The following is a 17,643-nucleotide window of genomic DNA, read 5'->3' as shown; positions in this document are numbered from 1 at the left end:
GAACGGAGTTAGAGTTGAATAATTTTAAGGTGGTTGAATATATCTTAGCATTCCATAGTAAACATACTAAGATGGGAACTGTAACTCATACACCCAACTACTGCCACAAGATAAATACTCATAAAATAAAATGGATCACAAAGAGAGAGAGAGGATGTAAACACATGAATCTTACCAACTTGTGTCCCAAAGCTATATTTCACTTTTGGGTTGGTATTGTTGAAAATGTAGCAAGGAATGGCTTCTTTGATTTGTGCCTTAGTCAATGATGCTAATTTGATTTCAATTTCATAGTTTCTTGAGTTAGCTTTCAGTTAGCATGTGTGAAGTGGCTTATCACTGAGTTATTGTTAGTTAATTAAAGTTAGATGGCATGTAGTGAGTTGTGGACTAGTTGATGGCTAAAATTTAGCTATCTAGTGGAGTTAAACTCTATTGACTGTCAGTTAACTGATCTCTAGTTCTAGAATAGAGATAGACTTGAGTTCTTGGGTTTAGTTGAGTAGTTTGACTTTTGTTAACTCAACTGAATCTCAGTTAACTAGTTGAAGTTACTAAATTTAGCCCTAGTTGGTCATGCAATTTGAATTGCCTATTGAGATTGAATGAAGGAACATATCTATTTATTAATTATACAAAAACATTTTTGTAAAGGATTGAGGATTAAGAATAGAAATTTATCTTGATATTTTCACAAGGAAATAGGAGATATTCCTATTTTTTGGGGGCAAATTTGTGTTAGGAAATAGGAACTCATAGCAGGTCTTTTGGGAAAGCCTTGAGATAGAGTTAAAAAATATTTTAGAGAGCTTTAGGCTTGAATAATATTCTATGTAATAAATCAGTTTGCTCAGTTGATTTAATACAAGAAAGAGGGGCTTTTCCCAGCTAGGTTCCCCAGATAAATTTTGTGTTCTATGTGGGATTAGGTTTCTATTCATTGTTTTCTTTCTGCAAATTTTTGGGAGAGAAATCTTGTGTCTTTTTTGTTCAATTTTCTCTCATTAGTAGTTGCAAGGTTTCAAGGATTTTCTACATGGTATCAAAGCTAAAAACAAGGTAGAGATCTTGTTCCTTAACAAGATTCAAAGCACATTGAAGAGTAGACCAGTTAGTGAAGGAATAATAATAGTGCAAGAATAGTTTCATCCTCTTGTTTGAGGATAGAGCATGCACTGGAATGGACTTCAAATTTCTGTGCATGGAAGGACAAAATGGAGGATGTGCTAGATGATAATGGGGTTTTGGAATACATCAAGAATGATATTTTCAAACCTCCAACATTAGATGCACAACAGTTGGCTCAATAGAAGAATGAAACTACCAAAAATAGGAGCATGATCCTAGAAGGAGTCAAAGATCATATTGTTCCAAATTTGCATGGGAAGGAAACTCCATTCTAGATGTGGAATGCCATTACTGATCTGCTTGAAAGTAGTAGTGATGCCATAAAACTTTTTTTGAAGAGAAAATTGAGGAACATTCGAATGGGCAAGGATGAGCCCATTGATACATATCTATCCAAGTTTTCTCAAGTGAGGGATTAAATTTGAGGTGTTGGAGAGACAGTTCCAACAACAGTGCTTGTGAGCCTTTCTCTTCTTGGGCTTCACAAATCTTGGCATAGTTTCTAAGATGTAGTCAATAATAGAGATAAGCTCCCTAACTGGGAGAGATTGTGGTTAGATCTTGTGAAGGAAGAAACAATGAGGAACACAAGGGATGAAGTCTCATTTGAGAAATAATATGAGGAGAAATTTTCTTTAGTTGGAAAAGGGAAGAAAGCCAAGGGTAAGAAGGCCCAAGGAAAAACTGAGTCTAGTTAGAATGGTGGCAAGGAAAAGAAGGATCGTAGCAAGATCAAGTGTTTTCATTGCCATGAATTTGGATATTATTCTACAAAATGTCTAAACAAGAAATATAGCAAGCATGATGCAAAAAAACAAGAGGAGAAGCACTCTCTTCTTAGTTCGAATTGGATTCCTCCTTGATAGCTTGCATGGAAATCTTAGTACAAGATAATGTGTGGTACATTGACTCAAGGGCTTCATTCCACATGACATGCAACAAATATCTCTTCAACATTTTGGAGGTGAACGATATGCAATTCCATATCGAGCTTGGAGATGATGGCAAATACATTACCAAAGGAGTTAGTACAATTAACTTTAAGAGGGAGTTTTTTCCATTATCCATCTCAAGAATGTGATTTATGTCCCAGGATTGAAGAAGAACCTTGTCTCAATAGCAGCCATCAAAGACAAAGGATATGGTGTTGTATTCATCAAAGGGAAGGCCTACTTCAAGAATTCTACTTCGGGATAATTCAAGCATATTAGGGTCAGGATCGAGAACCACTACAAATTAGAGGTTGATGCATGTGCAACCTTGAGTAGCATGGCAGAGAGTTATCATAGGAGAGAAGTGGAGGTTGAGCGAGAGGAGGATAGAGCTCTCAAGATGGAGCCTTAACCAGTATCTTAGTTTTAGTCTAATATAGTTGGTAGTTGGAATGACCAACAAGTTGATGATGATGAGGACCATATCCAAGGGCAAGGGGAAGCATCCACTAAGTTAGAGACTTCCAATATAGGGAGAGTTCGAGCCAAGTAGGAAGAAAATTTGGTTAAGGGATCTCAGAAGAGAGTTGAGTCTCCCAACACCAAGATGCAGGCACCCAAATACATAGGGTACATAACTCTTTCTAGCTCAGAGGGAGCAACTATAACAGTAGAGAACTTGGTAGATTTGAAGACTAATCTAGGTGGACAAGTTTCTTCATGAATCCCTTCATCACTAAGAAGGAGTGTTGAAAATGTAGCAAAGAATGGCTTGTTTGACTTGTTCCTTAGTCAAAGATGTTAAATCAAATTCAGTCTCATAGTTACTTGATTTAGCTTTCAGTTAACATGTGTGATGTGACCTATCACTAAGTTATTGTCATTTAATTAGAGTTAGATGACATGCAGTGAGTTGTGGATTAGCTTATGGCTAAAATTTAGCTATCTATTGGAGTTAAACTCTAGTGAATATCAGTTAACTGATCTCTAGCTCTAGAATAGATATATACTTGATTTCTTGAGTTTAGTTGAGTAGTTTGACTTTTATTAGCTCAACTGAGATTGGATGAAGGAACAAATATTTTATTCACTATACACAAGTTTTTGTGTAAAGGCTTGAGGGTTGAGAAGAGAAATTTCTCTTGAGAATTGTGCAAGGAAATAAGATAAATTCCTATTTTGTAGGGGCATATTTGCGCTAGGAAATATGAGCTCCTAGCAGGTCTTATTTTCCTACATGTTGGGAAAGACTTGGCATAGAGTTGATCAATATTGTAGAGAGCTTCAGACTTGAATAAAATTCTATGTAATAGATCAAATTGCTTAGTTGATTTAACACAAGAAAGAGGGATTTTTGCAAGTTAGGTTCCCCAAATAGATTTTGTGTTCTATGTGTGATTGTGTTTCTATTCACTGTTTTGTTTCCACAAATTTTTGGTAGAGAAATATTGTGTCTTTTATGATTAGTTTGCTCTCATTACCATTTGCAAGGTTTCAAGGATTTTATACATGTATTATTTTGTCATATGAAGAGTTTAAATATATGTTCTAATTTAAAACATACTCATACACATTACTAAGAATTAGAGTAGAGACTTCAATGATTCCATACATCTTTTACCAATACTAGTCCTTTGTTACTACTCACTAGTGACATATATCAATAAGAAAAATATTTCACATCTTACTCAAAAGCATGCCATACTCTAGATTGTGCTTGTGCTCATGTCAACAAGCATAATACTTTAATTCTGGTGCTTCTTTAGAGTATGTTACTTTTCAGAGAAATCACTCGGGGTCCAGCCTATATGAATAATCCTAAAGAACTTTACCCAGGACTCTCTCAAGGATTCACCCAAGACTCTCAAAATTCAAGATAATTCAAGTATTGGTATAGATTAGCAAGTATTTAGGAGTGTATTTAGTAGGATATAACCTATATTATATGGCTTATTGTTTATTCCTTTTACTACCAAAAACCCTGATTTCTTTTCCATCATGTTATGAGTGTTTCCTCCACATACATGATGGATTTGTTATCCTTCTGAGGTATCTTCTACAATAATAGTCTCATGAGTTTCCATTTCCTCCACATCTAGAATGGTATCCTTTCTAGGTATCTTCAACAAAAATGGTTGTTGAACCTTAAATAGAATCTAAATCATATGACATTAGTTCAATTATGAAAGTACAAACGTGTCACTTTTCTGAACATTATATTAGAGACATCAACTGTATTCAATCTATGTTGATTTTTTGGAGTTCATATAATATAAGTAGCTTGTTGTTGTCTTTTCCGTACTCTTATTTTGTTATGACTACATTGTGTTTAGCAGTATTTCATTCAAGGTCTCAACCAAACAAACACCAAATTGTTGTATGAGACTCCTTTGTTTATGGGACAAGAAACCCACTTTGAGTAGGAATTTGGCTGTGAATTCTACATGCGTGTACATGCTCTAACCCCTATACATATGAACATGTGACCTTTTATGAGGAATATGTTGTATAATTAATTGTAATTTATTAATTTTGTTAATTGATAATGTGAAATGTTTTTAATATCATTATGCCTAATCAATTTGACATTTATTTTCAAAAGTACTCTATATTTAGTATTTAAAAAATATTTATCGAATGATCTTTACCAAAATCTTGTTAAAAGCAAGATTTATATGCAATTTGTTATTTTAAAATAAGAATATGTATACATGATAATATTTTAATTATACATTTCCAAATTAACATTATAATTAGTTTAATATTTAAAATTCTACTAATTTTGAAATTCCAACTAATAGATCATATTTTTTTATTATACAAAATTCATTAGATATCCAAATTTACTCTAACAATCATGTAACTCTAAGAAATATAAATATGAAATTTTGCAAAAATGAAATGATAAATAAACTTTATGTAATTTATGGTGTTTTTAAAGTAGACACTTTTTGTAACCATTTATTAACTATAATTAATATGAATGATTTAGGAAAAATCTTCCAAAAAAATCACATTGACAACTTAGGTTCGACGCTTTTGGAGCCTCTACTAAGGTTCATCATCAGGACAAATATGGAGAGCAAGATCTAACACATCAAATATTTATAGTAGAGATGCAATGATAAATTTTTGGTTATTGTTTTTGTTCTTGGTCAAAAAGTTTTGACTTGCAATTACTTTTGAAAATTTTAAACAAATCCTATTAAGTTTATTAAAGTTTTGAAATAAATAAATATTAAGCTATATATTTTGAAAATTACAAAATAATTTTGAAATTTTTGAAATTTGAATTTCTATTTTCTAATTAGTTCATTTGCATGAAATTTCTAATTTTATGTGGTTTAAAATTGAATTGTTAGAAAATAATAATAATAATAAATAAATAAATAAATAAATTATTTAAAAAAAAAAATCTCTATGCCACCAAGTGTCATAACAATTAATTGATAATACATATGTCAATCTCAATATCTATAAAAATTTGATTCTCTATGTATGAAGGGTTTGTCAAATTTATTGTTTAATAGGACAACTATTCTTTGTGGACGAAGAGTTTGTCAAATTTATTATATAATAGGAGAATGAATAAATTCAACTTCTAATATCTATAACATCATCACACTTTTTTTTAATAATCATATCAAATTGGAAAATGGCATGCATGATGATAATGAAATTATTAAAAAATAATGTTTTATGGTTGAATCAAAGGAAATTAAACAAAATTATTGTATAAATGTAATGGTTATTTTTAATAATAATAATAAACACACACACACACACACACATATATATAGATATAGATATAGATATAGATATATTTCTATATAATGTGAAAAAATATCTAATTCAGAATTTGAAAGAAGATTAAATATTTTACATTTATTATTATTAAAATTGGGTAAAGTAATTCTTGTTAAAATTGCAATTATGGATTGTTGAGATTATTATTTTTAATATAAAAAAATGAATTCAACACCATCAAATATTCTAGCAATCACTATTACACTTGAAATTTCTGCCATGAATGTTAACATTTGACATTTATAATTTCATCAATTCAAAATGATATCTATAGGATTTTGTGGTAAGAATGTTTGGTGTTCCCTCATGTTATTAGCGGGTTATGTTGTTTTTTATTTTGGTCAAAAAAAACATTGACCTTCAATTTGTTTTGAAATTTTTAAATAGCTTTTATGAAGTTCATCAAAGTTAAAATATATATATATATATATATATATATATATATATATATATAAACTATATATTTTAAAAATTAAAAAATATTTTTTTATTTTTTATTTTTTTAAATATAAATTGTTAGTTTCTATTTGGTTCATGGCTATTTTTATGTGGTCTTAAATTGAATTATAAGATATAAAAATTACATTAAAAAATAAAGAATCTAAAAAAGTGTCATAATAATGATTGTTATTGCAATCTTAAATTTTGGTGGATAACTATCCACATGGCATTCTGTTGTGCAAATACTGCAATGACAAACATTATTAAAGTTTATTTGAGTATCTTTGTGTCATTATCTTGTCCTTTATTTTTATTTTTTTAAATTTAAAAATACATTTCTAGCCACAAATTATACAGACTTCATCAACTATATAGAAACCATATTTTGATATCAATTTACTTTCAAAATATACTTTATAAAAATAAACACACCCAAAATAATTATAATATATTATTTTTATATATACATCCAATAATATATAATGAGTATCCTAAATATTTTTTTACAATGGTTATATATATATATATATATATATATATATATATATATATATATATATATATATATATCAATTACATTTATATACAAATAATATGAAATTTAAAAAGGTCGCATAGTTGTTGTTCCCTGCGCTTAATTTGATTACTAATTTACTTTGTACTGTTATGATGTAATAAACGTAATTTGTCCAAACATTAGTCAAACGTATTGTTGCTCTCATATTGTTTCATTTCCAAATGCTATATAGCAATTTCACTATTTCATTTAATGTGTCATTTACCTAGCCAATTGGTTGAAGAACTTCAGTGTTTCTTATGAATGACATTGAAAAATTGTATCTACAATGTGAGATATAAATTGTCTATGAAATATAAACAAGACTGATAAATTTTATAATGTTATGTGAAGCTTATAAAATAAAACCATATAAAAACAAAGTGGGTTCACTAGTATGAAATGTTTTTTTTTAGAAAATTTATAAAATATATAAAAAAATACAAATAAAATGAAATATATATATATATATATATATATATATATATATATATATATATCGATTCTCCCTTATAGAATAAATCCTAGCCTTTTACAAAATAGAGTTGACCTTCCTTTTATAAATCTTATAAAGCACAGCTTTCATATTTTAATTAACATACATAAATAAATGCCAACGAAATCGAGTTGACCTGATAGCAATGTCATCATTTTAGAGGGACGACTTACAACTCGATGGGATAACGATGCGTTCACAGTACGGATGCCTTCACAGTACAATACACTTTCAAATGGAGGTTCAAAGAATTGACAGGCGGGTACATTGGCACTTATGAACTGAAAATAGCATGTACATATGCATCATTGCATAATAAGAGTTAACTCTACTGAACCAATCAAAATGCAAAAAAAAAACAAAATTAAAATATTTGAAAAATAATTTAATTCAGTTTATAATGTTAACTTTACACACAGTTGTTCAATTTTTGGTCAATAACTAAACTAGTGGAAAGTAAACACAAAATCGAATGTGTTACTACTCCTTGCAATAATAAGTACACTTAGTAGGAGTTGTTACTACCCACCATTATTTATGTTTTCTTAAACACTTTAATGAGTAAAATTGTATATCTGCAAGATTAATTATATAATTTTACTTACTATCAATAAGAAATCGGTAAAAAATATTAATAATAAATTAAAATGGTTATCAATTCAAAAAAAAATAACTATGTAAATAAATCAACTCCATTTTTAATATTTATATTTTTCAATTTTAGTTATCTATATGCATTTTTAGTTTTTTATTATTTTTAATTTAATTTAGCTATCAACTAATTTTTGAATAAGAGGCAAGTACTAAGTAGAAATGTTTCATATTACACTTGTTAAAAGTTATTTATGTGGAGTTGATATGAACTCATCATCTCTTGAATTATTATAGTGTGATTGGCCATATTTGACCTTTATAATAAAAAATTATGTCTCGGATTTCAAGTTTTTGCGATCCTCATATTTGTGTAAAACAGTTTCCAGATTCATATTGCATTTGCTTGTCATTGTAATCAATGTTTCAGACCAGCAATGGTGGTTCATCATCAGGTTGTAATCCTAATGATGAACCACCGTTGCTGGTTTGAAATGTCGATTACAATGACAACCAAATGTGATATGAATCCGGAAACTATTTTACACAAAAATTACATGTCATAAATGACAGGTATTAAAATATCCAACCTATCATTTTGATGTTTCAATTGTTAAGGGACATTTCATAATTTTTCATACCCATTTACAATTATAGTTACGGTCCTATGAATCACGATGTGGTCGCATTTAAGATTCTATGACATGGCCGCGATATTTTAAATCTCCCATCTTTAATTATCTAAGCTATTTAATTACAATCAATATTTCAAAGACTTGAAATCTTGTTTATGTTCCCACCACCCACATTGTTGTTTTTCCTTTAAATTCTAGTAAAAATTTGGACCATTTCTTGATTTGTGTGTGCCATCCTTTCGAAAGAGCCATGCTAATATTTTTTCTATTGTTTCAATTTTTTGGATGACTCTATATCGTTCCATGAAAATTGGTTTTAATGAAGTCGAAGGCTCATTTTATAATTATCTTGTTGATTGAACAATGAACCATCTTTAATGAAGTGTCTCATGTTCTTTGTTTCTTTGCCTACAATTTGCAAAGGGGATGCACTAACACTAGGTATCCCCTCAACATTCACGAAAACCATACCTCTATTCTTTCTTGATCATCACTTTTTGTTGGCAATTGTTGTGATTAAATCAAAGAGGGATATTACAGGTCAATATTTCCAACACTCCTCATCATGAGGTTTGGGGAACCTAATGAGTAAAAATGGCTTTCCATCATGTTGAAGATGGTGCAATGGTGAGTAGGAAAAAACTATGTTTCACCCTACAACTACCCAAGTTGACCATGCCTACTTATATTATTTATAAACCAAAGTGTGATTACAATAGATTTCATGTTGGGCAGTTGATGAATAGCTTCAACATGCTATTATAACTGATTATTGGTTCAATAAGTTCGATTTATATATCCAATCTAAATATTTAACTATCTAATGAGATTAGAAATCATGTAGAAGGATATTCTATAGCTACACATTAACACATATAGGAATCATAGAGAAGGAAACAATCTACAAATTGTATAGTAATTAAAACAAAAAAAATGCTTGTTTAATTAACCCAGTATTGAACATAACTTTTCTAGGTGATGTCAGGGAGGCTAATCCTTAGACAAGCCTTTCCCAATTATCTATACAATCTTAAATGTATTGAAGAAAAATATAATAAAACACTAGAGGAACTCACATGTGAAACAATGTTGTTATAGAATGAAAACAAAACTCCTTGATTAACTATGAAATATCTAGTTATTACAGAAATATCCAAATTTTTGGTCCAAGAATCAAACCTTTTCCAATCAAAATATACAATATATATAGAGTTTATACAAAATCTTATTTCCACAGATTACAAAGAAAAACATTTATATCCAAAATATCAACTTAGATGCTCTCAATAAAAACTTCTATCAATACATAAAATCTTCAACCTGATTATCTGTAACCAACCTTGATTTGTGGATTTTGTTCCACATTATCTGAATTTGTTCTGATTCTACTCCTCTAAATATAGATCTAGCTATACCATCTGCTGAAACATAACCTACCTTCCCGATACTACTGTTGAATTTATGATATTAGCTCAACAAGGTGTTCACGTTTTTCTCCCATTGGATGAGCTAAAGTAACCATCTTTCTATAGATTTCATCCACTTCAATGTATATCTGAAATCTTGATTAACTGTGAACATATATTTGATTTCATAACATATAATAATATCATAAGATAATTTCTCAAGGAGACTATGACCACTCAATCCCATTTTATTCCAGCAAACTTTGACTTATTCTATGCAACCCTATTAAGTAATCTTCAATATTCTTCCATAGAAATCATTTTCCCTGTGAATTTTTGAAAGAAGGTAAACCTCTTTGCTGTAGAGCAGATAACTTCTTGTTAAACCTATTAACCTGAATCTGCATTTATTTACATTTTTATTTCATTTGCACCATTAGGTTCTTCTTAGTCAAAACCATTTTTGGTTTGTATAATTGAATGAGTCCTATCAACAATATCCATTTCTTATAATTCCTCCTTTTTTTTCGAATTCAAAAACCTTGCAATTTTACTAGTTTGATTAGGTTTGTTTCCAAGCTCATTCTTGATTTCATTTATTTCCCTTTTTTCTCATTATAACAATTCCTCTTGTTCAACCACAATTCCAATTTATGTCCAAACATATGACATTGAAGACATGATCTCCACCCATATTCTTTCTTTAGCTTGACTTAAGCATTGAATAATGTTAGCTTGACCCAAATGCCATTCTAGCACTTTATGTAACCTAGAATTATTATTTTGAAGTTTAATAACTAAGGAAATATCTGACTTAAGTTTCTCTTGTTTAGTTTTATACAAAGCTCTCTTCAAATTACCAATTTCTTGATTCTTTATGCTCAAAGATGACAACACCTTCGTTAATTCCTATGTTGAATCATTTCCTTCCAAATTTGTTTGGGATGAGGAACCGACTACATATTTTACTTGATCTCTATCCTTCAACAAAAATTCCACTTGTGATTCCAGGTTGTGCATCTGCTTATTCTACCCAATCATTATTGATAAGATCATTTATTTCTCTTTCTCCATCTCTCTAATTACTTTTGTTTGTGGATGCTCAATAGATGGTAGATTTAATGTTTTGCGAAGAGCCTAAATGTTTTCATTTCTATTCTTTACGATTTCCTTGGAAACATTAATATCATTAGGATCTAATCTCAGTTTGATAACTATGTTCTCCAATGATTTGATCTTAGTATTCTTAGCAAGAGAGGATATTTTCTCTATCTTTAACTCAGAAATTGTGTTATTCAATGTATTTTGTAATTTAGACAGATTAATTGTTGAACTATTTAAAGTGGAGTAAATCGTCTCCCCTATTTGTCTATGGAGATCAATCTATTTAATAAGATGGATTTTCTTTATATTAAAAGAAAATATGGAAGTTTTATAATCTTCTGCTGCTCAAGCCCCTTGGATTTTAGGTTCTAAGAAGGCCAATTGAAACTACCCCTTCTTAGCATCCAAGGTTTAAGTAATCTATTTTTTTTAGAAGAACCATGTTTCCAAAATTGAGTGTAGGTGATTGATTTCAAAGCTTCATTCTTCTTTTTAATTTCCATAAATTGAGAAAAAATACTCTTATTTGCACAAGAATAAGTTGAAGAATACTATCCTGCTATTGTTTCCACTTGTTGTAGACTATATATAGACTCAGTTGACAAAACAACTATAGAAGGTGAAGATACATCAAGTGACATAGTTTTTGGCATTGTTTCTTCTATTTCCCTTACTTTTTTCCTTTTGCATACTTTGTGTTATCACTGAGAACTGCAGTTGCATGTATATAGGTTAAGTCCAAAATTTCATGGGTAAAAATGAATGTTATATGGTTGTTCTCCTATGTTTACCACTTAGGGGTCATGTTTTTCAATGATATTGTTGAGAATCATTTTCAAAACCGCGAGTCATCCTCCATCATGATTGATTAAGATATGTCTTGTCTCGTATGTGTCATTTGTCCTTTTCGCAATTTCGCAACACCTTTTCGCAGTTTCGCAACACCGTTTGATTGGCTGATTCTGCAGCATAGTAATGTTTTAGCCTTTTCGTAGCACCAGCCATTTCGCAGCACATATCACTGAATTATAACTGTCTGCGCTACGAAATCGCGGATTCAGGATTTTGCAGCACACATTCTTGAAATGTCATGTCCAGGGATGAGTCATTGTGTCCGGTCGGATTGTTGTCAGTTTATGTACCTTCCAAGCAATTACGAGGCATCATTCCACCAATAGGTTCAGAGTCATGCACATTAAGTTCATTTAAATGTTCTTGTCATGCATGGTTGTGTCATGATGTTCTATTATTATTACTTGAAGCGGCCAGCTTATATGTTAAGTTATTTGAATTGTAATGAGCCCGAGTTTCTTCTTCAAGAGAGCTGCATTGCAAGCGAGCCTGTGTTCTAAAGTTTGAAGTTGCTTGTTGAGTTGAAGCTGCCGGTGTTACTGTGTGCAAAAGTTTTCAAGGCGTAATGGAGAAGAAAGAGCATCGGTCAGGAAGGTGTCAAAGGGCAGAACCCGAAGGATTAGACTTGACATTGAGGGAGGAAGGTGTTAAAAAGGCATTCAAAGACGCTGGTTGCTGGAGTTTTTGTGAAAAGCTGAAGGGAGGACACACTCAGGTAACAAAAGAATTTGCATTGAATTTTACAGGCTTGAGTTCCAAGGTATCTATGTTAGAATTCCCAGTATCTCCAGAGGCTATTGCTAGGGTAACTGAGATTCCTAGAGGAGGGCAGGAGTGGTTCAAAAATTTCAAATTTGATATGAGCCCCTGTAAAATATTCTTGAAGGAAGCCTATGTGAATGAAGATTTGACCAAGGTTGTACCTAGAAGTTATGTTAAGGAGAGTTATGCTATGCTTCTTACTTGTATTCAAAAATATTTAACTTGTGAGGGCAGATATAACAAAGTTTATTCATATCATTTCAAGTTGTTGCTGCATTTCACGGGTAAAGCACCTATAGATCTCCCATTCTACTTGTTTCGAAGCCTCAGTAAGATGTGTGATAAAATTCAATTGAGGAAGGATAATTGTGGGTCATCACTGTTTCATCATGGCCTAGTTAAACTGTTAGTGATGGATGGCTTGCAGAAGATTGGTAGGGATTGGGATTCTTTCATTTATATGGCCGGTTTCCAGAGTAAGACAGGCCTCACCCCACAGCCACTTAGAGAAAGAGAAGAATTAATGGAGGAACCCACTATTGCTGAGCTTAGGAAGGAGGCTAGGGAGAAAAAGAAAGTTAAATCTCAGTTGAACAAACCAGTCAAACCCTTGGTTATTAAAGAGCCACCTCAGCCACCTCAGTCATCATCAAAGGAAAAGGTCAAGCAAAAGAAGGATGTTCGTGGATCAGCTGAATCTGAAAAAGCATCAAGAGTTAAAACTAGGGGTCAACTAAGCAAGGAGAAAGGTAAATCAGTAGTTGTGGAAGAAAGTCCAATTTCAAAGGCCAGTCTAAGTGACCTACTTGAGGCTATTGAATTTGAGCAGGGAGAACCAGTGCATCTTGAACCCATGCATATTGATTTGACCCAATCTTCTCTTGAGAGTACTAAGAAGTCAAAAGCTTCGAAAAGATTAAGGTTTGATGAACCTAGTGAGGTGTTTATGTTCAAGCCAAGAAGGCCAGTTACAAGGAATCAAATTAAAGAAGCTGAGAAAGTGAATAAAGAAGAAAAAGCTGTAAAGGAGAAAGTGCATAAAGCAAAGAAAGCTGTAAAGTCACCCAGAACAGAGGTAATTGAAGTGTTGACAAAAACAGTGGAGGCAGTCAAACATAAAGATAAGAATAAGAAGGTCATCATCACCCAAGGAGGAAATGTGATTGCCATAAAGAGTCAAGTGAAAATAGCCATAAAGGATCAGGTGGGAGCAACCAAAGAAGAAATTGTCAAAGCTAAAAATGTGTTTAAGGAACGTGCAGTTAGGTATGCCAATTATAAAAGAGCTGTGTTAAAGGGCAGTAAAAACCTAATGGGTCAGACAGATTCCGTAGCTGATGTATATACCTGGACGGTCCCAGCCCTCAAGCAAGCTAAACTCCTCAAACAAATGAACCTGACCCTGAGAGCTAAGAACAAAGCTTTAAAGAAGGAGGTTTCAAATTTGAAGATGCGGCTAGGTCAGCTAGCTCATTAATTTGAGGAAAAGGTGATATTTTCAGTTTTGGTCAATTTTGTTTGGGTTCCACTATTTTGAAATCATCTAAGTCTTTGGCACCTGTAGAGGAAGTTTGAAAAGTCAAAAGTTCAAGCAAAGGAAGCTTTAGTGCAAATGCATTCTGTTTTAGTAAAAACAGCAGTTTCGTAGCGCGCTACGAAACTGCTGTAGGTGCTGTTTTATAAGAAAAACAAGGAGTTTAATGATGAGGTCAGCAAATTTTTGAAGGAAAAGCCTCAAGGACATAATGGAAACCATAAAAGACTCCCCTAGCTATTCAGAGAATGACAGATGTGCATTTTGAAAAGGTGAAATATTTTGTTTCTAGCTCAAGTCTCGTTAAAGGCACTTTATGACCGAATTGTTAGGGTTTCTGTTAAAGTTTTCGGAGATTTTTGTTTGTACACTTGTTCAGCTCACAAAGCTTCCAGATCATTGGAAAGTATGGTGATATGCGTTGTTTATGAACAATTAGAGAGCAGGGGACATGTTCTTTAAGAAATGAAGAATGTTGGGAGACAGGGACCGTGAAAACATAGCACATCTTTTGGTTAATTAATGAGCCATCTGCGCAACAAGAATCCAAAGCCAGCTCGTTCAGTGTATTCTCCTCCAAGATACTTCAACCAAAGCAGATAGAGGACATGTTTCAAGACTCAGAAAAGCATCATGCTACGAGGAGGACAGATTTTGGGTTTTGAGTAAATTAAGATCATTTGTAATTACAGTTCAACAATCATGTAATTAATGAATTAGTTATACAGTAGATAAGGATAGTTAATAGCAACCTTCGATGCTCCCCTGATGCTGGAGGAGGAAGCTCGAGGTGGTTAAGCATGTAATCCTATATATGTATCAAACTGGGATGTAATTGGGGTTGGATGTTTTTTTTGGAAAAAACAGAGTTTATATTGGCTTATGTAAAGACTTGTTACAGTAATATAATAGACTACTTTGTTCTTCTCAGGATTCATACTTTGTTCAGATGCTCAAGATGTATGTGGCTTTGTCTTATCCTTTATGTTTTCCAGCTCTATAGATATACAATCACTCTGAATTCACCTAGTTGCTCAGATTTTCTGTGTATATTTATGAGTTGAGGTTCATTTGAGAAATGTTTTGAGTGTTTAAACTTTACATGCCCTGACTTCCATGAATGTGTAGTTTATGGTTTACTGAAATGGTGTTTGACTCCATGAACCCAATGGAAGAAATCTTATGTTGTATGTCCAACCAACATGTTTATTAAAGTTTTCATATCAAGAGTTATCCCTCTTAGTGTTAATCATAATCAGTAGTTTGTTTTGAGAGAGCCCTCTCAGGTTAGGGAGGCTAATCCTTAGCCAAGAGTCTGGTCTGAAACAGTTACATAAAATCTTATTGATTGGCAACCCTCAGTACCTGATTTTGTGATAACACTTTGAATGATGTTCCTTCTAAATATGAAGTGGAATGTGGAACATATTCGATAACACTCTTGAGTTCTTTTTCTTTCCACTAAGGAGTAAGTAGAACATTTAGTTTTATAGGCTACTTTGTTTCTTTCTCTCCTAGTAATTCTTCTAGGGTACCCTCTTCTCTTATTTCTCTATTTACCTATCTTTCAATGTCTGTTCTTGGTGAATGAATATATGGGGTAGAACCTCATTGAAAACTAATAGATGAAATATTAGCAATTGGATCATAAGTCCAACTTTGTGCCTTTGGAAACTTCATTTATTGCAACAAAAATTCAACTTGTTTTTCAACAACCTTGGTGTTCACAACAAAAGTTCCTACCTCTTCCTTGAGCATGAAAAGAGCATCTTTCTTTCTTGGAAGAAAGTGTGTCCGATCTATGTTCAAACTCTTCCTAATGAATTCAAGTGCAAAAATTATCGTTAGGAGAAATATTGGTAAACCATATGGAGGAAATTCACATCTATACATCCTTATCACAATAAATATTTTATAGAAATGCCAATCTCTTAATTTTTTATGTTCGCTAAGCTATAGAGTGCACTTGACCTTAGGTAAAATCTTCAAGACTTCACTACTATTCAAGAGACTGTAACATACTTATATAAATTGATCCACAAAGTTTGAAATATAAAACATCTTAGAATGTTTCCTAACCAAAGATGTCCAATGGAAGGCTGACCATAAATTCCCCTATATATCTGACTTTTGAAGTTGTAAATGAGATAAGTTACTTGATTGATGAAACAAGAACATATACACCAAAATTGATTGATGGTTAAAGGATCTCTCAATTCTAAAGTTCATAAATTGTTCATGAATAATGTCTGAGAGAAACTTAATGAAATTGAAGTACATAGAAGGCTTCTCTCCTAGAGATAAAGTGGATAGAAAACCTAATACCACTTCATCTACAACCTCATGATTTTCATATCCTAATAAAAAACACTATTGATATGATTTTCTTAGAAATATCTCGGAAGATATTTGAAGGGTAAGAAGGGTTGCGCTGGGGAATGTTGGATCCCTCTGGTAAAAATGATTCAAAGATGAGCATTCATTGCTGAGGGGTTAAATTTTGATAAGTTTCCAGCAAAATTTCACTAGAAAATGGATGAAGTGAATTAAGAACAACAACCTGTAGGGCTTTTACAATTGACTCAAAAGCTATATAAAATAAGGGATTTTCATTTTTGGAAAAAATGGCTCTCTTACTAGGTAAATATTTTTTTGAACACCACATGAAAAATTTAGGAAAGTGATGGATGCGTGGAAACAAAAATTGGGGAAGGAATGATTCCCAAAGGGAAAAACCATCACTATGGTCTTGAAACCTTTGGAATGCCAAAATTTTAAATTCGTAAAGGTCGAATTCACATTTCATTTCCACAATCTTGACATCTTAGTAGATTAACGTCATATCATCAACTTTTATTGAAGAAAAGGTAGGTGGGGCTTTGGATTTGGTTTTACTCATCTAGCTCTTTCTCATACTCACAGTTACAATAGATATGAACAAGAATAATAAAGTGATTAGTAAAATTACCCATTGGTTCACACGTTATTGAATTTGTGTTTTGATTGTTGTAAATCTATTATTGTGGTTTGTTTCTCTCGACAAAACAAATGACCCAATGAAAAAATGAAACAAAACCTTTGTATCACTACGCACCACCCTTTTATTTGAAATTTTTGTAATACAAATTTTGGCAACAAAATCCATTAACATGACCTGAAACCCTGGTGATAATGCGGGGGGTAGGGAAGTAAGTAATTTTTATGAGGGGAGGTCGGATTTTGATACAAAGTCGTCATACAAACCAAAGTTTTTTTATGAATACAACTAATAGCGAACCACCCCCCTGTGTGAGAAACATCGAACATGTGGGGGGGCTCCACTCTTGATCCTCATCCATTGATCTGTGTGCGCATATCTACACCATGCAAAGAAGCACATGTATTATGCCATCACTTTAT

At 32.0% G+C, this 17,643-nt stretch overlaps 1 non-coding gene across 1 annotated transcript; it reads right to left on the bottom strand.

The window, feature by feature from the left end:
• Positions 1-8,785: 8,785 nt before the first annotated feature.
• Positions 8,786-8,884, bottom strand: LOC149222170 (U6 spliceosomal RNA). The gene has a single exon (XR_016249808.1). It is a non-coding gene; the product is annotated as a U6 spliceosomal RNA (small nuclear RNA).
• Between the last annotated feature and the right edge of the window lie 8,759 nt (positions 8,885-17,643).

The sequence above is a fragment of the Pinus tabuliformis genome, chromosome Q, assembly GCF_031772625.1.
Source record: "Pinus tabuliformis cultivar Carrire ecotype Pingquan chromosome Q, CPIR1, whole genome shotgun sequence".
Lineage (NCBI taxonomy): Eukaryota > Viridiplantae > Streptophyta > Pinopsida > Pinales > Pinaceae > Pinus > Pinus tabuliformis.
This window is presented reverse-complemented; position numbering and strand designations above follow the sequence as displayed.